The following is a 23,753-nucleotide window of genomic DNA, read 5'->3' as shown; positions in this document are numbered from 1 at the left end:
CAAGATGTGTCCCACCAAAATGCCCTCATAGGTTCTGCTCAGTTGTTGTTCTGTCACTGGTTCACCCTGATGCTTTAAATTATGTTGTAAGACTTTTTAGGTTGGGGTCCCCAGGAAACAGACGGAGACGTGCATGCAGCCTGGAAAATGCTCTCAGGGACAATACCTCTGAGGAAGGGAAGGAAGCAAGAAAGGGCGCAGGGAGAAGTTAAACTGCAATGTGGGGCAACAAAATCCACAGAGGACCTGGGGCTCAGGAGCTGGGATGCCCTTCAGAGCTGTTTCACTTGAGGCAGTTTTGCTGCTACAGATGCAAATGCAGAGCAACACTTCTGCATCTGTAAGTGAAGGAGGTGGTAGCTAGGCTGCAAGTGAATCTTTTGTTTTTTTTGGAATTTGATTCTTTGATGAAACACCAGCAAAGGAATATGGAGGAGTATTTGTTTTAGTCCATTTGGGCTGACATGACAAAACAGCAGACTCTAAGTATTTGCATTTATTTCTTACAGTTCTGGAGGCTGGGAAGTCATGGTTGTGACACCTACATGTTCATGTTTGGTGAGAATCTTCTTCCGAAGCTGTCCTCTCACTGCCACCTCACGTGGCAGAAGGAGCAGGCAGCTTTCAAGGGCCTCTTGTACAAGGGCACTAACCCCATTCAGACTTCCTCAAGAACTCTCCTCCCAGCATCATCACCTTGGGGGTTATAATAACAACATATGAATTTTGGAGGGACGCAAGTATTCCATTCATAGCCATAGACTTCATTTTGGTATTCCTTTTGTGTAGTACAGTTAGAATAAGATGAACTGGGCAACGTGCAGATTTGTAGACAAAACCAGGTGTAGAAATTCATTGGTAAATGGACTCTTTGGGGCCATTTTTCATGTTTATTTATTTTCCCTTTAAAAATAATTTTTTAAATATATAAATTAAGGAAGAGTGGTAGCTCAGCTGGTAAAGAATCTGCCTGCAATGCAGGAGACCTCAATTCAATTCCTAGACCAGGGAGATCCCGTGGGGAAGGGGGAGGCCATCTATTCCAGTATTCTTGGGCTTCCCTGGTGGCTCAGCTGGTAAAGAATCTGCCTGCAATGCAGGAGACTTGGGTTGGATCCCTAGATTCAGAAGATCCCATGGAGAAGGAAAGGGCTACTCACTCCAGTATTCTTGCCTAGACAATTCCATGGAAAACGGAGCCTGGCAGGCTACAGTTCCTGGGGTCAAAAAGAGTCTGCCAAGACTGAGCAAATTTCCTCACTTACTCATTATAAATCTCACTGTACAGAAGAGAAAATGGAAGATCAGATGTCATATGATTTTTTTCTAGCTCCCAGTTAGTAGAAGAGCCCATTACTGCAATTCTCACACTTTTTCAGCAGAATCATCTCAATTATCTGTATACAAAACAATGTGTTAAATTTTAGTAGTGACCTAAGGTCCGTCTAGTCAAGGCTATGGTTTTTCCAATAGTCATGTATGGATGTGAGAGTTGGACTGTGAAGACAGCTGAGCACTGAAGAATTGATGCTTTTGAACTGTGGTGTTGGAGAAGACTCTTCAGAGTCCCATAGGCTGCAGGGAGATCTAACCAGTTCATTCTGAAGGAGATCAGTCCTGGATGTTCTTTGGAAGGAATGATGCTAAAGCTGACACTCCAGTACTTTGGCCACCTCATGTGAAGGGTTGACTAATTGGAAAAGACTCTGATGCTGGGAGGGATTGGGGGCAAGAGGAGAAGGGGACTACAGTGGATAAGACGGCTGGATGCCATCACCAACTTGATGGACTTGAGTTTGATTGAACTCCGGGAATTGGTGATGGACAGGGAGGCCTGGCGTGCTGCAATTCATGGGGTCGCAAAGACTCGGACACAACTGTATGACTGAACTGAACTGAACACTATTAGGTACTAAATAATAAATCTTCATTTTATGTCCCCATTTGCTCAAGCACCCAGGGGCTGGATCATAGTTGTTGTTGCTCAGTCACTCAGTTGTGTCTCACTCTTTGTAACCCCATGGTCTGCAGCACACCAGCCTTCCCTGTCCTTCAGCAGCTTCTGGAGTTTGCTCAAAATCATGTCCATTGAGTTGGTGATGCCATCCCACCATCTCGTCCTCTGTTGTCCCCTTCTCCTCTGGCCTTCTATCTTTCCCAGCATCAGGGGGTTTGGCCAATGAGTGGGCTCTATGCATCAGATGGGCAAAGTATTAGAGCTTCAACTTCAGCATCAGTCCTTCCAATGAATATTCAGGGTTGATTTCCTTTAGTGTTGACTGGTTGGATCTCCTTGCAGTCCAAGAGACTCTCAAGAGTCTTCTCCAACACCACAGTTCAAAGGCATCAATTCTTCTGCCCTCAACCTTCCTTATGGTCCAACTATCACATCCATACATGACTACTGGAAAAACCATAGCTTTGACTAGATGGACTTCTGTTGGCAAAGTAATGTTGCTGCTTTCTAATACACAGTCTAGGTTTGTTGAAACTTTTCTTCCAAGGAACAAGCATCTTTTACTTTCATGGCTGCAGTCACCATCTGCAGTGATTTTGGAGCCCAAGATGGTAAAGTCTGCCTCTGTTTCCATTGTTTCCCCATTTATTTATCATGAAGTGATTGGACCAGATGCCACGATCTTAGTTTTCTGAATGTTGAGTTTTAAGCCAGGATTGAGAATTTTTCACTCTCCTCTTTCACCTTCGACAAGAGGCTCTTTAGTTCCTCTTCCCTTTGTCCATTAAGGTGGTGTCATCTGAATATCTGAAGTTATTGATATTTCTCCTGGCAATCTTGTTTCAGTTTGTGCTTCCTCCAGCATTTCACCCGATGTGCTCTGCGTTAAGTCAAATAAGCAGGGTGACAATATACAGCCTTGACATACTCCTTTTCCTATTTGGAACCAGTCTGTTGTTCCATCTCCAGTTCTCACTGTTGCTTCCTGACCTGCATACAGGTTTCTCAAGAGGCAGGTCTGGTGATGTGGTATTCCCATCGCTTTCAGAATTTTCCACAGTTTATTGTCATCCACACAATCAAAGGCTTTGGCATAATCAATAAAGGAGAAATAGATGTTTTTCTGAAACTCTTTTGCTTTTTTGATGATCCAATGGATGTTCGCAATTTGATCTCTGGTTCCTCTGCCTTTTCTAAAACCAGCTTGAACATCTAGAAGTTCACAGTTCACGTACTGCTGAAGCCTGGCTTGGAGAATTTGGAGCATTACTTTACTAGCGTGTGAGACGAGTGCAATTGTGTGGTGGTTTGATTTTGGAGAAGGGGTACATACAATCAAGTACCCACAGTGGTAGAGGGTTGCTGCTTCTCATGAGCAACAGTTATCTCAGCTAATGATTTTAGTGAATTTTCAGGTATGGAAAGGTGCAAGAAATTGGGTTCATAAATTTTATCCTGAATATGCTAATAATCTGAAGTCCTTTTCAGCCAGTTTCCCCAAAGCACAGAGCTCTTCATTCCTGATCTCCACCCAGACTCCTTTCAGTGTGTGTTGATGGTCAGCGATAGCAGGCGCTAATGACTCAATCCTTGTAGAGCCAGATGAGAACAACCTTCTTTAGTTTAAAGTCTAAAAATTTTCCTAAACATGTCATGGCTAACAAAGTTGTTGCTACTACCTTCAAATACTTTATTTTCTGTGTTGTATAACTGTCAACTGCTTATAGGAAGATCTTGTTAGTATCTACAACAGTTTTGACTGCTTTATTGTTTCTGAAGAAACCAGATTATCATTTTCCTCATTCAACAAAATGTTACCCAGTTTATTTATCCAAACTGAGCAACCTGCTTACATCCTACAGCTCTACTCACTGGCCAGGACAAACTCTTCACAGAATATATCTTTCTCAGCAACATAGGAATTCTCACCATTCCTAAATTTATATCAGAAGTGGATTTTGCCTCCTCAGTTCATATGTAACAGTGAGTAGTAAAAGTGTTGACTTAGCCTCTTTCAATTCTCACCCTCTCTTCAGCACACAAATGTATATTTTTCTTTTAAGTTTTCTGTCTTTCCTCCTTTTCTTTCAGATTTCAATGCAAGAATAAGAGAGGGGCACAAGATGTCCTTTCTCTTCATACAGTCATTGTCTCTTGCAATCATCAAGGAGATGCAAACAGTACATGTCTTACCGATGCTGACATCCTATGTATATCCATGTGCTAGACTTTTTTTCTTGTTTCTCTAACAAACAGCTCTTAAATTCCATCCCTCTTGAGACTGTGTAAGGTAGACTAAATATGTAAATAGAAAAAAACTAAAACAAAACATGAGTGATGTTCAGAATGTTCATGGAGGCTCAGTTCAGTTCAGTTCAGTCACTCAGTCGTGTCCGACTCTTTGTGACCCCATGAATCGCAGCACGCCAGGCCTCGCTGTCCATCACCAACTCCCGGAGTTCAATCAAACTCACGTACATTGAGTCAGTGATGCCATCCAGCCATCTCATCCTCTGTCGTCCCCTTCTCCTCCTGCCCCCAATCCCTCCCAGCATCAGAGTCTTTTCCAATGAGTCAACTCTTCGCATGAGGTGGTCAAAGTACTGGAATTTCAGCTTCAGCATCATTCCCTCCAAAGAAATCCCAGGACTGATCTCCTTCAGAATGGACTGGTTGGATCTCCTGGCAGTCCAAGGGACTCTCAAGAGCCTTTTCCAACACCACAGTTCAAAAGCATCAATTCTTTGGTGCTCAGCCTTCTTCACAGTCCAACTCTCACATTCATACATGACCACAGGAAAAACCACAGCCTTGACTAGATGGACCTTTGTTGGCAAAGTAATGTCTCTGCTTTTGAATATGCTATCTAGGTTGGCCATAACTTTCCTTCCAAGGAGGAAGCGTCTTAATTTCATGGCTGCAGTCACCATCTGCAGTGATTTTGGAGCCCCAAAAAATAAAGTCTGATACTGTTTCCACTGTTTCCCCATCTATTTCCCATGAAGTGATGGGACCAGATGCCATGATCTTCGTTTTCTGAATGTTGAGCTTTAAGCCAACTTTTTCACTCTCCACTTTCACTTTCATCAAGAGGCTTTTGAGTTCCTCTTCACTTTCTGCCATAGGGGTGGTGTCATCTGCATATCTGAGGTTATTGATATTTCTCCCAGCAATCTTGATTCCAGCTTGTGTTTCTTCCAGTCCAGTGTTTCTCATGATGTACTCTGCATAGAAGTTAAATAAGCAGGATGACCTGGCACTTTTTTCCTTTTTCTCAGCATATAGAGTTTCTTTGAAATTGTTGTATTTAGGGAAAATTTAGGGTAAGATTGTTGAGTGTTGGGAGGCATTTGATAGTGACTCAGACTTTCATCTTTTCCTTCCCCTTCAGCTATACTTCCTACTTATGACCTTCTGCACCTGTCCATGTTACACAATAGAAATTCTCCCTCACCATACTCTACAGGCTGAGTTCGGTTAGGTTTATCCTGGAAAATTTGTGATGCCAATGTCAAAAGAGCTCTAAATCTCCCTCTATTGAAACTATTCTTTGTGGTTTAACAGCCACTCTATTTTATTCCACAGTCAAGATTGAGTGCACTTCATTTGAGTGAGGAAACTTATAGAAGTTTCGTAAGGATTTAACTGGACATTTTCATTGGCAGTCAAATAACGTGGCACAAAGTCTTCTCTGAAAGCTGAGCTAAAATATCCATTTAAACAAAAACCGTGCTTTAACACTATTGGGACTCTTTTTTTTCCCCCCTTTGTATAAATGGCTGGGGTTTTAAGAGGCAGATTTGTAGGTCACACTCCTAAGAAACTAAGATTCTACCTTTCTGATATAGGGCCTGCAACTATGAACGTTTACCCAAAAACCCGGGTGGTTCTACACAAGTCATTTTCTTCTCTTACTCAGAAAAACTTTAACCTTGGCCTCCTTCTATTGATCAGATGAGACAGATGGTTTGTAGAGGTATTAAATGTTCTTGACACATACTTTCCACAAAGCCATATTTACAACTTTAAAAAAAAATTGTTTTCTTAGTGTACACAGAAAGTTTTTAACAGTTCATAACTGAAAAGTATCTTCATTCTAAGTTAATATTATTAGAACATCTGGAATTTCTAATCTATTAGCATTCTAAATAGATTTCTAGGCAGAGCTAATGAAGAACTACTTGAGGTCAAATTTTTGCACAGATACATCGTAAGAGTATTTACTTTCCATTTTGACTTTCTTTTATAGATTTCTTTTAGATTTCTCACAAAATATAATAATTTCCCTACAATATCTTGCAACTACATGATGCCAATGCTTTGTAGATTGGAAGAAAAACATACACAACCAAAATGCTGCAAAATAAGTTTTTTGGGGACATCTTACAATATCTGGAGTATATTAGGTGTCATTGTTGTTCAGTCGCTCAGTCCTGTCTGACTCCTTGCAACTCCATGGACTGCAGCACGCCAGGCTTCCTGTCCTTTACTATCTCCTGGAGTTTGCACACACACATGCCCACTGAGTTGATAATGCTACCTAACCATCTCATCCTCTGACACGCCCTTCTCCTCCTGCCCTTTATCTTTGCCAGCATCAGTTCAGGGTCTTTTTCAATGAAACAAACAATACCTGGAGACAGCCTCTCAAATAGCTCTAAGGAAGTGTGCTTAAGAAGTTAAGAGAGGAGCTAGGATATATATGACTTTTTTTTTGTTGGGGGGAGAAACGTGCTAATCACAAGAACTGACATCTTAAGCTAACGATCTTAGCGCTTTTCTGTGTATGTGAAAATGCAAAACAATCTGGGGTCATAGAAATTGTTCCTTACGTATGTATCTTAACTACCTAAGGCCAGTATCCAAAGCAAAGAACGCTTCATAGACTTCTTCATCTGGAATTTCCCTCAGGGTACATCATCCTTGGGTGACTGCCCTGGCTAGTGGCCTGATCCTCATGGAACTGGAGCGGTAGGCAATATTATTTTCTTTGCAATTTTGAGAGTAAATTGAATTTCTATTACTCATGCAGAGCATTTACAACTCACTTAATGTTCCAGATATCAAAGCCTCAAAACTTCTTTCACAGCAGGCTATCTTAACTCCAGAAATCGACAGAAATAAAAAGTACATTTATTAAAGAATTTCAACTTCCAAAACAGTGAAAAATATAAGATTGAAGTTATAAAAGACTAAGAAACTATATGATAAGGTGATTAAAAGCCTGGATTCTCCAGCCAAATTATCTGAAAAATCTTACAGCTCCACCAACTGAACTCTGTTGAACGGTTTGCTGAACTTCTTGCTCCTCAATTTTCTCATCCGTGTGTTTTGGATTATCGTAATACTGCCTTCATATGCTTTTAGGAAAAACTGTTTCAACTCTTAGGATCTTAGTTTCCTCATCTGTAACATGATGATAAGAACAATATCTCACACTGAGTACTGCAAAGATTAAGTGATGTAATACATGTAAGGTGGGTTTTATGGTAAATGAGTTGATACACATATGACATTTGCATCATTCTTGGCACATAGTGAACATTCAAGAAGTCTTAGTCATTATTGTAAAACACTAAGAGCCTGAAAATAATTATATTTGTTTTTATTTGTAGGTGATAATTATGGACAACACTGCCACATATCTGCTGAACTTTAAAGGCTGTGATGTTCATCATTCTACAGTTGATTTTAATCTTCTAGAACATCTGGATGATTTTGAAATTAGAGATGATGATGCCTTCATAATTGTGTATCCAAAATCTGGTAAGTTTGAGGAGAAGCCGCCTGTGTCAGTCTTGACTCTGGCTTGGTAATACACATGCACAAATGTGTATTGTCCAGACATTGATGGTACCCCAGCCTATGATTATGTAATCATTTAGCATAATTGACTGTGTGGACCACGACAATCTGTGGAAAATTCTTAACGAGATGGGAATGCAGGACCACCTTACCTGCCTCCTGAAAATCTGTATCCAGGTCAAAAAGCAATGGTTAGAACCAGACATGGAACAACAGACTGGTTCCAAATTGAGAAAGGAGTATATCAAGGCTGTATATTGTCACCCTGTTTATGTAATTTATATGCAGAGTACATCATGTAAAATGCCTGGCTGGAAAAACTCAAGACGGAAATCAGCATTCCCAGGAGAAATATCAATAACCTTAGATATGCAAATGATACCACCCTTAAGGCAGAAAGTAAAGTGGAACTAATAGATTTATGTTTTAAATCTATTAGAACATAGATTATTGGATTTGACCAGATCAGTCCAAACATATCTCAATGTGCTATAGTCACTGTAGTTAAATAAATTATACTTCAAATTGGGTAGTATTTTTAGTGGTTTGATTCTTGAGGAAGTGAGACTCTTTTGAAAACATGGATTTAGAACATTTTCCAACTATAATTTTGACATAAAGTTTCATTTAAGAAATTCTTAATGTTAATTTGGATGTAACTTCTCATTTAGTCTTTCAATTTAGCCTTTAAAGTATCAGAATGTTCCATCTTTATGTGAAAGCCCTTAAGACATGAACATGTGTTACTAAGGGAGTTGGTATTAAAAGGTAAATATTGACAGTGAAGCCATCAGTATTAGGCACATTCTCAAGGGTAAGCCCTTAATGTCTGTCTTCCATGCAATTGTGAACTAGTTTTATGGGATTCAGCTTGAAATAGGGAGTGTCTCTTGGTGCGCGTGTAATTTTTACTCAAGGAGATTGGGATTTCTCTCTTTCTGACACTGATGCTCCATTATTAACAACCACCACACTATGTCAAAGAATGTTCAAACTACCACACAATCACACTCATTTCACATGCTAGCAAGATAATGCTTCAAGCTAGGCTTCAACAGTAGGTGACCGAGACCTCCACACTGACAAGCTGGATTTAGAAAAGGCAGAGGAACCAGAGATCAAATCACCAACATCGCTGGATCATCCAAAAAGCAAGAAAATTGAGAAAAACATCTACTTCTGCTTCATTGACTACGCTAAAGCCATTGTGTGGATCACAACAAACTGTGGAAAATTATTTAAGAGTTTGGAATACCAGACCACCTTACCTGCTTCCTGAGAAATGTGTATGCAGGTCAAGAAGCAACAGTCAGAACTGGAAATAGAACAATGGACTGGTTCCAAATTGGAAAAGGAATACGTCAAGGCCGTATATTGTCACCCTGCTTATTTGACTTATATGCAGAGCACATCAGGCGAAATGCTGGGCTGGAGGAAGCACAAATTGAAACAAGATTGCCAGGAGAAATATCAATAACTACAGATATTCAGATGACACCACCTTAATGGCAGAAAGGGAAGAGGAACTAGAGAGCCTCTTGTCGAAGGTGAAAGAGGAGAGTGAAAAAATTTCAATCCTGGCTTAAAACTCAACATTCAGAAAACTAAGATAATGGCATCTGGTCCAATCACTTCATGGTAAATAAATGGGGAAACAATGGAAACAGAGGCAGACTTTACCGTCTTGGGCTCCAAAATCACTGCAGATGGTGACTGCAGCCATGAAAGTAAAAGATGCTTGTTCCTTGGAAGAAAAGTTTCAACAAACCTAGACAGTGTGTTAGAAAGCAGAAACATTACTTTGCCAACAGAAGTCCATCTAGTCAAAGCTATGGTTTTTCCAGTAGTCATGTATGGATGTGAGAGTTGGACCATAACGAAGGTTGAGGGCAGAAGAATTGATGCCTTTGAACTGTGGTGTTGGAAAAGACTCTTGAGAGTCCCTTGGACTGCAAGGAGATCCAACCAGTCCATTCTGAAGGAGATCAGCACTGGGATTTCTTTGGAAGGACTGATGCTGAAGTTGAAGCTCTAATACTTTGGCCATCTGAGGCATAGAGCCCACTCATTGGCCAAAATCCCTGATGCTGGGAAAGATAGAAGGCCAGAGGAGAAGGAGACAACAGAGGACGAGATGGTGGGATGGCATCATCAACTCAATGGACATGATTTTGAGCAAACTCTGGAAGCTGCTGAAGACTAGGGAAGGCTGGTGTGCTGCAGACCATGGGGTTACAAAGAGTGAGACACAACTGAGTGACTGAGCAACAACAACTATGATCCAGCCCCTGGGTGCTTGAAAATGGGGACATAAAATGTAGATTTAATATTTAGTACCTAATAATGTAGATCACTACTAAAATTTAACACATTGTTTGGTATACAAATAATTGAGATGATTCTGCTGAAAAAGTGTGAGAATTGTAGTAATAGGCTCTTCTACTAACTGGGAGCTAGAAAAAAATCATATGACATCTGATCTTCAATTTTTTCTACTGTACAGTGAGATTTATAATGAAATAGTGAGAAAATTTGCTCATTCTTGGCAGACTCTTTTTGACCCCAGGAACTGTAGCCTGCAGGGTTCCTTTTTCCATGGAATTCTCTAGGCAAGAATACTGGAGTCGGTAGCCCTTTCCTTCTCCATGGGATTTTCTCAATCCAGGGATCCAACCCAGGTCTCCTGTATTGCAGGCAGATTCTTTACCATCTGAGCCACCAGGGAAGCCCAAGAATACTGGAATAGATGGCCTCCCCCTTCCCCATGGGATCTCCCTGATCCAGGAATTGAATTGAGGTCTCCTGTATTGCAGGCAGATTCTTTACCAGCTGAGCTACCACTCTTCCTTAATTTATATATTTAAAAAATTATTTTTAAAGGGAAAATAAATAAACATTAAAAATGGCCCCAAAGAGTCCATTTACCAATGAATTTCTACACCTGGTTTTGTCTACAAATCTGCACGTTGCCCAGTTCATCTTATTCTAACTGTACTACACAAAAGGAATACCAAAATGAAGTCTATGGCTATGAATGGAATACTTGCGTCCCTCCAAAATTCATATGTTGTTATTATAATGCCCAAGGTGATGATGTTGGGAGGTGGGTTCTTGAGGAAGTCTGAATGGGGTTAGTGCCCTTGTACAAGAGGCCCTTGAAAGCTGCCTGCTCCTTCTGCCACGTGAGGTGGCAGTGAGAGGACAGCTTCGGAAGAAGATTCTCACCAAACATGAACATGTAGGTGTCACAACCATGACTTCCCAGCCTCCAGAACTGTAAGAAATAAATGCAAATACTTAGAGTCTGCTGTTTTGTCATGTCAGCCCAAATGGACTAAAACAAATACTCCTCCATATTCCTTTGCTGGTATTTCATCAAAAAATCAAATTCCGAAAAAAACAAAAGATTCACTTGCAGCCTAGCTACCACCTCCTTCACTTACAGATGCAGAAGTGTTGCTCTGCATTTGCATCTGTAGCAGCAAAACTGCCTCAAGTGAAACAGCTCTGAAGGGCATCCCAGCTCCTGAGCCCCAGTTTATGGTCCTCTGTGGATTTTGTTGCCCCACATTGCAGTTTAACTTCTCCCTGCGCCCTTTCTTGCTTCCTTCCCTTCCTCAGAGGTATTGTCCCTGAGAGCATTTTCCAGGCTGCATGCACGTCTCCGTCTGTTTCCTGGGGACCCCAACCTAAAAAGTCTTACAACATAATTTAAAGCATCAGGGTGAACCAATGACAGAACAACAACTGAGCAGAACCTATGAGGGCATTTTGGTGGGACACATCTTGAGATATTGCCCTTGGTTGCCCATAGACTCTAAGTGGTGCTCGGAAGTGGCTCTGGGTGGGGGTTGTTAGAGTGCAGGCGGGGTGTTGTGGCTGTCAGGGTGGCTAGCAATCAGAGACACTAACTATTTTCTGATAGAAGAACAATGTCACAACATGAAAAACTGGTTTTGAATCCTGCACAAATTCCTCACACTGCACTGGACTGTCATGGCTGTGGAAAAGCTCTCTAACTATCTATCTTACAGTGTAAATTAAAATGGCATGAGGGGAGTTCCCTGGTGGTCCAGTGGTTAAGAGTCCACCTTGCAACGCAAGGGACACCAGTTCAATCCGTGGTCCAGCATCCCACATGCCTCAGAGCAAATAAGCCCCTTCACCACAACTACGGAGCTACTGCTCTAGAGCCTGCAAGCTGCAACTTCTGAGCCCACGTGCAGCATCTCCTGAACCCTGGGTGCCTACAGCCCATGCTCCGAAACAAGAGAAGCCACCCCAGTGAGAAGCCGGTGTACCACAACCGGAGAAAGCACCCAGGACCCAGCACAGCCAGAAGCAAGTGCATCTTCAAAAAACAATTGAAACTGCATGTGAATCAATAGTAGAACTATGAAAAGAAAGGTGATCTTTAATCTCAAAGTTTCACTTTTTCATTTGTTAATTTACTTATTTATTTATGAGCAGGAGGGGGAATTTGAGAATAAGATGAATTGGTAATAGGAACAAAATAATTTTTTTTGCATACATGTTGCAGAGTGTAATCCACTTACTTGATTGTGGGAGAATTAAATACAATTAAAGCCTTGTCTTGAATTTGATTCAGTCCTAGGAGCTGGCTGGAGAAGGCAATGACACCTCAATCCAGGACTCTTGCCTGGAAAATCCCATGGGTGGAGCAGCCTAGTAGGCTGCAGTCCATGGGGTGGCTACGAGTCAGACACGACTGAGCAACTTCATTTTCACCTTTCACTTTCATGCACTGGAGAAGGAAATGGCAACCCACTCCAGTGTTCTTGCCTGGAGAGTCCCAGGGATGGGGGAGCCTGGTAGGCTGCTGTCTATGGGGTCACACAGAGTCGGACACGACTGAAGTGACTTAGCAGTTAGGAGCTGGCTTCCAGGGAGCAAGTCCATTTGCCAGTGAATAAGCAGCTGCTAAGTCACTTCTGTACAATGTCATGAACCTCATTCCATAGTTCATCAGGCACTCTATCTATCAGATCTAGGCCCTTAAATCTATTTCTCACTTCCACTGTATAATCATAAGGGATTTGATTTCGGTCATACCTGAATGGTCTAGTGGTTTTCCCTACTTTCTTCAGTTTAGTCTGAATTTGGCAATAAGGAGTTCATGATCTGAGCCACAGTCAGCTCCTGGTCTTGTTTTTGCTGACTGTGTAGAGCTTCTCCATCTTTGGCTGCAAAGAATATAATCAATCTGATTTTGGTGTTGACCATCTGGTGATGTCCATGTGTAGAGTCTTCTCTTGTGTTGTTGGAAGAGGGTGTTTGCTGCTCAGTGCATTTTCTTGGCAAAACTCTATTAGTCTTTGCCCTGCTTCATTCCATATTCCAAGGCCAAATTTGCCTGTTACTCCAGGTGTTTCTTGACTTCCTACTTTTGCATTCCAGTCCCCTATAATGAAAAGGACATCTTTTTTGGGTGTTAGTTCTAAAAGGTCTTGTAGGTCTTTATAGAACCATTCAACTTCAGCTTCTTCAGCGTTACTGGTTGGGGCATAGACTTGGATTACTGTGCTATTGAATGGTTTGCCTTGGAAACGAACATTCGTGACATTGTACAGGAGACAGGGATCAAGACCATCCCCATGGAAACGAAATGCAAAAAGCAAAATGGCTGTCTGGGGAGGCCTTACAAATAGCTGTGAAAAGAAGAGAAGCGAAAAGCAAAGGAGAAAAGGAAAGATATAAGCATCTGAATGCAGAGTTCCAAAGAATAGCAAGAAGAGATAAGAAAGCCTTCTTCAGCAATCAACGCAAAGAAATAGAGGAAAACAACAGAATGGAAAAGACTAGAGATCTCTTCAAGAAAATTAGAGATACCAAGGGAACATTTCATGCAAAGATGGGCTCGATAAAGGACAGAAATGATATGGACCTAACAGAAGCAGAAGATATTAAGAAGAGATGGCAAGAATACACAGACGAACTGTACAAAAAAAGATCTTCATGACCAAGATAATCACAATGGTGTGATCACTGACCTAGAGCCAAACATCCTGGAATGTGAGGTCAAGTGGGCCTTAGAAAGCATCACTACGAACAAAGCTAGTGGAGGTGATAGAATTCCAGTTGAGCTATTTCAAATCCTGAAAGATGATGCTGTGAAAGTGCTGCACTCAATATGCCAACAAATTTGGAAAACTCAGCAGTGGCCACAGGACTGGAAAAGGCCAGTTTTCATACCAATCTCAAAGAAAGGCAATGCCAAAGAATACTCAAACTACCACACAGTTGAACTCATCTCACAGGCTAGTAAAGTAATGCTCAAAATTCTCCAAGCCAGGCTTCAGCAATATGTGAACCATGAACTTCCAGATGTTCAAGATGGTTTTAGAAAAGGCAGAGGAACCAGAGATCAAATTGCCAACATCCACTGGATCATGGAAAAAGCAGGAGATTTCCAGAAAAACATCTATTTCTGCTTTATTGACTATGCCAAAGCCTTTGATTGTGTGGATCACAATAAACGGTGGAAAATTCTGAAAGAGATGAGAATACCAGACCACCTGACCTGCCTCTTGAGAAATCTGTATGCAGGTCAGGAAGCAACAGTTAGAACTGGACATGGAACAACAGACTGGTTCCAAATAGGAAAAGAAGTACGTCAAGGCTGTATATTGTCACCCTGCTTATTTAATTTATATGCAGAGTACATCATTAGAAACGCTGGACTGGAAGAAACACAAGTGGGAATCAAGATTGCCGGGAGAAATATCAGTAACCTCAGATACGCAGATGACACCACCCTTATGGCAGAAGGTGAAGAGGAACTCAAGAGCTTCTTGATGAAAGCGAAAGTGGAGAGTGAAAAAGTTGGCTTAAAGCTCAATGATTCAGAAAACTAAGATCATGGCATCTGGTCCCATCACTTCATGGGAAATAGATGGGGAAACAGTGTCAGACTTTATTTTTGTGGGCTCCAAAATCACTGCAGATGGTGACTGCAGCCATGAAATTAAAAGACGCTTACTCCTTGGAAGGAAAGTTATGACCAACCTATATAGCATATTCAAAAGCAGAGACATGACTTTGATAACAAAGGTCCGTCTAGTCAAGGCTATGGTTTTTCCAGTGGCCGTGTATGGATGTGAGAGTTGGACTGGAAGAAGGCTGAGGGCCGAAGAATTGATGCTTTTGAACTTGGTATTGGAGAAGATTCTTGAGAGTCCCTTGGACTGCAAGGAGATCCAACCAGTCCATTCTGAAGGAGATCAGCCCTGGGATTTCTTTGGAAGGAATGATGCTAAAGCTTAAACTCCAGTACTTTGGCTACCTCATGCGAAGAGTTGATTCATTGGAAAAGACTCTGATGTTGGGAGGCATTGGGGGCAGGAAGAGAAGGGGACGACAGAGGATGAGATGGCTGGATGGCATCACTGACTCAATGGACGTGAGTCTTGGTGAACTCCGGGAGTTGGTGATGGACAGGGAGGCCTGGCGTGCTGCGATTCATGGGGTCGCACAGAGTCGGACACAACTGAGCGACTGAACTGAACTGAACTGAAGTCACTTCAGTCATGTCCAACTCTGTGCGACCCCATAGACAGCAGCCCACCAGGCTCCTCCGTCCCTGAGATTCTCCAGGCAAGAACACTGGAGTGGGTTGCCATTTCCTTCTCCAATGCATGAAAGTGAAAAGTGAAAGTGAAATTGCTCAGTCGTTTCTGACTCCTAGCGACCCCATGGACTGCAGCCCACCAGGGTCCTCCATCCATGGGATTTTCCAGGCAAGAGTACTGGAGTGGGGTGCCATTGCCTTCTCCAGTGAATAAGCAGAGTGTCTGTTAAAGATCCCTGTAAATATGAAATTATGGAGGTCCTATAGTTACACTTCAAGAATTTGGGGTCAGCTATTTCAAAAGTCAGCAAGGCTTGTTCTGGAGCAGATGAGAATAGTTTATTTTCTATTATTTATCATTTTATAGTGAAAAAAGAAGCAAAAAATAAGCATGTGTCAAGCTTATCTGACATGTAAATTTTATTACTAATTTATGTGAAATTTCTTGGGAACTGCCATATGATACAAATACATCTATACTGTTTCATAAGAAACTTTTTGTTCATAATAGAGTTCCTTTTGCAAAACACAGAGTGTAATCCTGAGACTGCTTGTTCTAGTGAATATATAAATGATGATAAATGTAAATACCTCTTTTATAAAGAAAGGTACACCATTGTCGCCTGTTAGGTAGTAAGTTAGGCAGGAGCCACAGGGGTTTGTCTAGCCAAAAGAGATTCTAGCTGCTCTAAACCCACCCCACACACACTCCAATGTGGCACAAGACAGCTCACAGATATGCTACAAAATAACCAAACGGACTGTTCCAATTTTGCCTGTGTACCCTAGGCACCACACAATGGATAAGACTGACCACAGTGGCTTCTCCAATTCAGGCACATGCATCCTTGATGCACAGCTGTGTCTTCAGGCGACCTTGGGTAGCCAGGAGCCCATTAAGGGTTCACAAATATTCTATACGGACACACATCTGATTATAACAGACTGAATTATGGGAAAGGCATGTGCATTCAAGCCTGTTGTTACATAACTTGCAACTGCCAATCAAATCTATCAGTCCATGACCAACTAGATACATATGTAAAAGCCCTGTTTGAACACACCCATACCTCATCATTCCAGTGCCAGTGCCTCTCTTGGCTTGGCCCATCTCTCCCTTGAGGTGTCCTTTCTGTTCTTTCTTCAATAAACCCAAGGACAGTGCTTCTCTTGGCTTGGCCCGACTCTCCCTTCAGGTGCTCTTTCTGTTCTTTCTTCAGGAAATCCTGGGCCAGTGCCTCTCTTGGCTTGATCCACCTCTCCCTTCACATGTTCTTACTGTTCTTTCTTTAATATATTTGTTTTGGCCACAGGTAAGAGTTCAGAGTTTTCTTTGTGTTCTTCCCAAGGACTGAGATGCACAGGGGAGGATCCTCTTTCAGTTCAGTTCACTTAAGTCACTGAGTCTTGTCTGACTCTTTGTGACCCCATGTACTGCAGCTTGCCAGGCCTCCCTGTCCATCACCAACTGCTGGCCTTTACTCAAACTTGTGTCCATTGAGTCGGTGATGCCCTCCAGCCATTTCATCCTCTGTAGTCTCCTTCTCCTCCTGCCTTCAATCTTTCCCAGAAACAGGGTCTTTTCAAATGAGTCACTCTTCCCATCAGGTGGCCAACTTTGGAGTTTCAGCTTCAACATCAGTCCTTCCAAAGAATATTCAGGACTAATTTCCTTTAGGATGGACTAGTTGGATCTCCTTGCAGTCCAAGGGACTCTCAAGAGTCTTCTCCAACACCACAGTTCAAAAGCATCAATTCTTCAGTGCTCAGCTGTCTTCACAGTCCAACTCTCACATCCATACATGACTACTGGAAAAACCAAAGCCTTGACTAGATGGGCATTTGTTGGCTAAGTAATATCTCTGCTTTTTAATATGCTGTCTAGGTTGGTCATAACTTTTCTTCCAAGGAGGAAGTGTCTTTTAATTTCATTGCCGCAGTCACCATCTGCAGTGATTTTGAGCCCCCAAAATAAAGTGTACCACTGTTCTGCTGTTCCTCATCTATTTACCATGAAGTGATGGGACTGGATACTATGATCTTAGTTTTCTGAATGTTGAGCTTTAAGCCAACTTTTTCACTCTCCTCTTTCACTTTCATCAACAGGCTCTTTAATTCTTCTTCGCTTTCGGCCATAAGGGTGGTGTGATCTGCCTATCTGAGGTTATTGATATTTCTCCCGGCAACCTTGTGCTTCATCCAGCCCAGAGTTTCTCATGATGTATTCTGCATATAAGTTAAATAAGCAGGGTGACAATATACACCCTTGATGTACTCCTTTTCCTATTTGGAACCAGTCTGTTGTTCCATGTCCAGTTCTAACTGTTGCTTCGTGACCTGCGTACACATTTCTCAAGAGGTAGGTCAGGTGGTCTGGTATTCTCATCTCTTTCAGAATTTTCCACAGTCTATTGTGATTTACCACTGTGTTAAAGATGGGGAAAGGAAGATACTAAGTTGAAGAGCTTGCCTTGAGGGTAATATTATCATGATTCCAAACATACAGGTCAGTAAGTGAGCAAACTGCTCAAGGTGGCCCAGATAGAAGAAGTACAAGATTTTGAGAGGGTGACCAGCAGGAAGGCCAGGGTCTCCAAACAGAGGAAATAGGCTGTAAGTGTCAGAAATTTTTTATCTCTCCTAAGCAGCAGGAGGAAGCAAACTACAAGTGTTAGATTTTTTCCCCTTCTCCATACAAATTTAAAAAGAGGTGTCTTTTAAAATTCTGTGTTATCATAAGGACACCTGGTTCCACCTTAACTTGACTTTTCTCAAACCTTGAGTTTAGCAATGTGCTTTAGTTGAATGGTTCTATGAAGACCTACAAGACCTTTTAGAACTAACACCCAAAAAAGATGTCCTTTTCATTATAGGGGACTGGAATGCAAAAGTAGGAAGTCAAGAAACACCTGGAGTAACAGGCAAATTTGGCCTTGGAATATGGAATGAAGCAGGGCAAAGACTAATAGAGTTTTGCCAAGAAAATGCACTGGTCACAGCAAACACCCTCTTCCAACAACACAAGAGAAGACTCTACACATGGACAGCACCAGATGGTCAACACCAAAATCAGATTGATTATATTCTTTGTAGCCAAAGATGGAGAAGCTCTACACAGTCAGCAAAAACAAGACCAGGAGCTGACTGTGGCTCAGATCATGAACTCCTTATTGCCAAATTCAGACTTAAATTGAAGAAAGTAGGGAAAACCACTAGACCATTCAGGTATGACCGAAATCAAAATCCCTTATGATTATACAGTGGAAGTGAGAAATAGATTTAAGGGCCTAGATCTGATAGATAGAGTGCCTGATGAACTATGGAATGAGGTTCATGACATGGAACAGGAGACAGGGATCAAGACCATCCCCATGGAAAATAAATGCAAAAAAGCAAAATGGCTGTCTGGGGAGGCCTTACAAATAGCTGTGAAAAGAAGAGAAACGAAAAGCAAAGGAGAAAAGGAAAGATATAAGCATCTGAATGCAGAGTTCCAAAGAATAGCAAGAGATAAGAAAGCCTTTTTCAGCGATCAGTGCAAAGAAATAGAGGAAAACAACAGAATGGGAAAGACTAGAGATCTCTTCAAGAAAATTAGAGATACCAAGGGAATATTTCATGCAAAGATGGGCTCGATAAAGGACAGGAATGGTATGGACCTAACAGAAGCAGAAGATATTAAGAAGAGATGGCAAGAATACACAGAAGAACTGTACAAAAAAGAGCTTCACAACCCAGATAATCACGATGGTGTGATCACTGACCTAGAGCCAGACATCCTGGAATGTGAGGTCAAGTGGGCCTTAGAAAGCATCACTATGAACAAAGCTAGTGGAGGTGATGGAATTCCAGTTGAGCTATTTCAAATCCTGAAAGATGATGCTGTGAAAGTGCTGCACTCACTATGCCAGCAAATTTGGAAAACTCAGCAGTGGCCACAGGACTGGAAAAGGTCAGTTTTCATTCCAATCCCAAAGAAAGGCAATGCCAAAGAATGCTCAAACTACCGCACAATTGCACTCATCTCACACGCTGGTAAAGTAATGCTCAAAATTCTCCAAGCCAGGCTTCAGCAATATGTGAACCGTGAACTTCCTGATGTTCAAGCCGGTTTTAAGAAAGGCAGAGGAACCAGAGATCAAATTGCCAACATCCGCTGGATCATGGAAAAAGCAAGAGAGTTCCAGAAAAATATCTATTTCTGCTTTATTGACTATGCCAAAGCCTTTGACTGTGTGGATCACAATAAACTGTGGAAAATTCTGAAAGAGTTGGGAATACCAGACCACCTGATCTGCCTCTTGAGAAACCTGTATGCAGGTCAGGAAGCAACAGTTAGAACTGGACATGGAACATCAGACTGGGTGCAAATAGGAAAAGGAGTACGTCAAGGCTGTATATTGTCACCCTGTTTATTTAACCTATATGCAGAGTACATCATGAAAAACGCTGGACTGGTAGAAACACAAGCAGGAATCAAGATTGCCGGGAGAAATATCAATAACCTCAGATATGCAGATGACACCACCCCTATGGCAGAAAGTGAAGAGGAACTCAAAAGCCTCTTGATGAAAGTGAAAGAGGAGAGTGAAAAAGTTGGCTTAAAGCTCAACATTCAGAAAACGAAGATCATGGCATCTGGTCCCACCACTTCATGGGAAATAGATGGGGAAACGTGGAAACAGTATCAGACTTTATTTTTGTGGGCTCCAAAATCACTGCAGATGGTGACTGCAGCCATGAAATTAAAAGACGCTTACTCCCTGGAAGGAAAGTTATGACCAACCTATATAGCATATTCAAAAGCAGAGACATTACTTTGCCAACAAAGGTTCGTCTAGTCAAGGCTATGGCTTTTCCTGTGGTCATGTATGGATGTGAGAATTGGACTGTGAAGAAGGGTGAGTGCTGAAGAATTGATGCTTTTGAACTGTGGTGTTGGAGGAGACTCTTGAGAGTCTCTTGGACTGCAAGGAGATCCAACCAGTCCATTCTAAAGGAGATCAGCCCTGGGATTACTTTGGAGGGAATGATGCTAAAGCTGAAACTCCTGTACTTTGGCCACCTCATGTGAAGAGTTGACTCATTGGAAAAGACTCTGATGCTGGGAGGGATTGAAGGCAGGAAGAGAAGGGGACAACAGAGTTTGAGATGGCTGGATGGCATCACTGACTCGATGGATGTGAGTCTTGGTGAACTCCGGGAGTTGGTGATGGACAGGGAGGCCTGGCGTTCTGCGATTCATGTGGTCAAAAAGAGTCGGACACGACTGAGTGACTGTTCTGATCTGATCTGATCTGTTTCAAGTTAGTTCCTTCTAAGACTCAGAACCAACATGACAAATCAGTATGATTTACTCATTCAGGTGTTTTCTTAAGCTATATTAATGAGACTGTATTTGCTTGGAAACCTGCCTTTCTTCAAGATTCATGTCAATCATTTTATGGTCCAGGACAACTGACATTGTGCCAATGTTATCTCAAAATGCATGTTGTGAGTAGGGGCCTGATGCCAGTCTCTGAGTTTTGAGACATTTCCTTTCTCTAATTAGTCGACTGCTAGTAGCTATATAACATTCCACTCAGGTCTGCAGGGGCGGGTGGAGGGGGCACTCTTTCTGCTCCCTTCAGATGTCTATATCAGAAGCTTACTCTATCTCTTTTATACTTTAATAAAACTTTATTACACAAAAGCTCTGAGTGATCAAGGCTCATCACTGACCCCAGATTGAATTCTCCTCTGGAGGCCAAGAATCCTGGTGTCTTTCAAGGCTCAGCAACAATCTTTTAATTTGATGCCAGACAATTTGGCAACAGAGTCCATGCTCTTAAACATTTTATCATACAGTTTCTTAGGATTTCTATGTTTATACTTTACATTGTTATAGAAGTAGACATTTCTTTAATGAATGTACTTTTTTCTTCTGGAACATGAAGAATCTGCTACCTCTTAAAGAAGCTTTTGAGGTTCTTGGATCTGATATGCTCTTTCAAATGAATTGTGGAATATGTTCTGTGGGAGAAATACTAATTGGATTTACATTGGAAATATTCCTTCATATAGTTGCAAGATACTATTTGGTAATTATTGCATTTTCAAATACAAGTTTTTTTTTTTTAATCAGAATTCTGAAGTAAGTCTGAAAAAGAAATTAAAAGTTGGAAGCAGTCTAAAGATGCATCTTCAAAAATCATACCTGCCAAACACTTCTTAATTAGCTCTGGCAGAAAAATCTATTCTTTTTTTAAAATTAATATCTAAGATTTTAATTTTAGTAATTACTTTTTTGTCAGGAAGTAAGATTTACTGATGGGTCTGAGTGAGGAAAGGACAGGGCCCTTGTCCAGGGGCCCTTTATTAGGGAGAAATCTATTCCTAATTGTTAAATAGATGAGGGAATCCAAGAAGTTCTAATAATATTATATTTAGAGCCAGCATGTATTTCAGTTATGTACTTTTTAAAAATTTCTGTGCACACTAAGAAAATGAATTTGTTAAAAAATTTTCAAATATAGCTTAATCACAAAGCAGCATTTAATCCTTTCAGACAATCTGACTCATTTGATCACTGCTGTTGTTGTTTAGTCACTAAGTGGCATCTGATTCTTTTGTGACCCAATGGACTATAGCCTGCCAGGCTTCTCTATGAAGTTGTTCACAACTGAACAACTGAACTGAACTGATGCGTTATAGTCCATGGGGTCACAAAAGAGTCGGACAAGACTTGGCAAATAAACAGTAACAACAAAAACAATTTGCCTCTCAATTGAAGATTCAATTAGGGTTCTCCCAACCTGCTTGTAGTTATCTCACTCAAGTTGCAGTCCACAGAACCTCAACTATTGAGGACTGAGAACAGAATAGACTGATAAACTGCAAAGAATAGTTTCAATATACGTAGCACTATTTTGACATTGGCATCACAACGTTTCCATGAAAAACCTTGGAGAATTCATACTGTGGAGTGAGGTAAGGCAGAATTTTTTCTGTATAACACAGACAAATGCATAAGTTCATAAATAGAAAGTATAGTTGAAGTGCAAGCAAAGATGAAAATGAGTCACTATGACAAACCACCTGACACCCCACAATGCCCAAAACAATCGCTTAGAAAACAAATTCCAGACACTGAATGTTAAGAAAAGTTGAAAGCGTATCAGGCAGTCCACACAAACATTCTGAATACCACTTCTTTGCTATTAATAGTTCAGTCTGTCTTGCACAGCCTTGGGAGAAAATCATAAGAGTTGGTTGTCACAGATGCAAGAGCAGAAGAGTTGGTTATGGGGTGGATTCATACAGGATCTCAGCATTGGCAAGACTTGTATGTATCTTCATGATGAACATAGGAGAAAGTGACAGTAGAGAGAAAGGACATCTTGTTTCTCCTTATTCTTGCACTGAAGTCTAAAATAAAAGGAGAGGTAAAAAACAGAAAACTGAGGAGAAAAAATTAAATGTGTTTGTGTGCTGAAGAGAGGGTAAGGCTTGAAAGAGGCTAAATCTACCCTATTACTACACACTGTTAGAGGGGAACTGATGAAGCAGGATTCACTCTGATACAACCTTAGGGGTGTTAGGGATTGACATGTTGCTGAGGAAGAAATACTCCTTGCAGAGTTTGATTTGACCAATGAGTAGTGTTCTAGAATGTCAGCTGGTAGCCCAGTGTGGATAAACAAATTGAATAAGATTCTGTTGACATTAGGGAAAGGATATCAGGTTGCTCAGAAACAATAAAGTAGTCAAAACTGTCGGCGACACTAAAGAGAAATGTATGTGGCCAGTAAGTTATATTTACTTAACTTTGAGAACTGTACAACACACAAAAGGATGTATAATATTTAAAAACTATAGAAACAACTTTGTTGGGCCTGAAGGGAGGTTAATAAAATCTTTTAGATATATCCCAGAGGGCAGGTGTGCATTCTCATTTCTTTATATCATCCCATGTAAAACTGGCTATGGAAATATCCAAAAGCCTTCTTAACTCACTGAATATTTAAATCAATTTTTCAAAATGCCCAGACTTGTCCATCACTTAAATGATGGCTTTCATTGCTCTTTATTTTTTTATTAGATGTTACAGAAGATTCAGCCCATCTTTTTTGTATTCTACATAATTAACACTTGTCTCAGAACTGTGCAAACATCTCTTTGGAGTTTTCACTCAATATTTTGTTAGTTAACCTGCATAAGCTGCTCTTCAATAATGATTCTGAGGTTTCCACTAAACCCATTGTTTGATCCTAGAGGAGATTTTTAATCCTTTCAATGTACAAATCTTCACTAGTATGAGCTAGTGTTTAATCTGAGGGTGAGTTAAGCTTCTAAATATTCCATCCATCTGGTTTCTTACAATGATTGTAAATTAAACATTAATCCATTTTGTGAGAGTGGCAT

General features: G+C 41.1%; 1 pseudogene; it reads left to right on the top strand.

Annotated features, from left to right (window-relative positions):
• Positions 1-265: 265 nt before the first annotated feature.
• The window catches only part of LOC129619561 (amine sulfotransferase-like), a 44,206-nt pseudogene continuing 20,718 nt past the window's right edge, over positions 266-23,753 (top strand).

This window comes from Bubalus kerabau, chromosome 9 (genome assembly GCF_029407905.1).
Source record: "Bubalus kerabau isolate K-KA32 ecotype Philippines breed swamp buffalo chromosome 9, PCC_UOA_SB_1v2, whole genome shotgun sequence".
Classification (NCBI taxonomy): domain Eukaryota; kingdom Metazoa; phylum Chordata; class Mammalia; order Artiodactyla; family Bovidae; genus Bubalus; species Bubalus kerabau.
The sequence above is the reverse complement of the archived record's forward strand: the minus strand, read 5'-3'. Positions and strand labels throughout refer to the sequence as shown.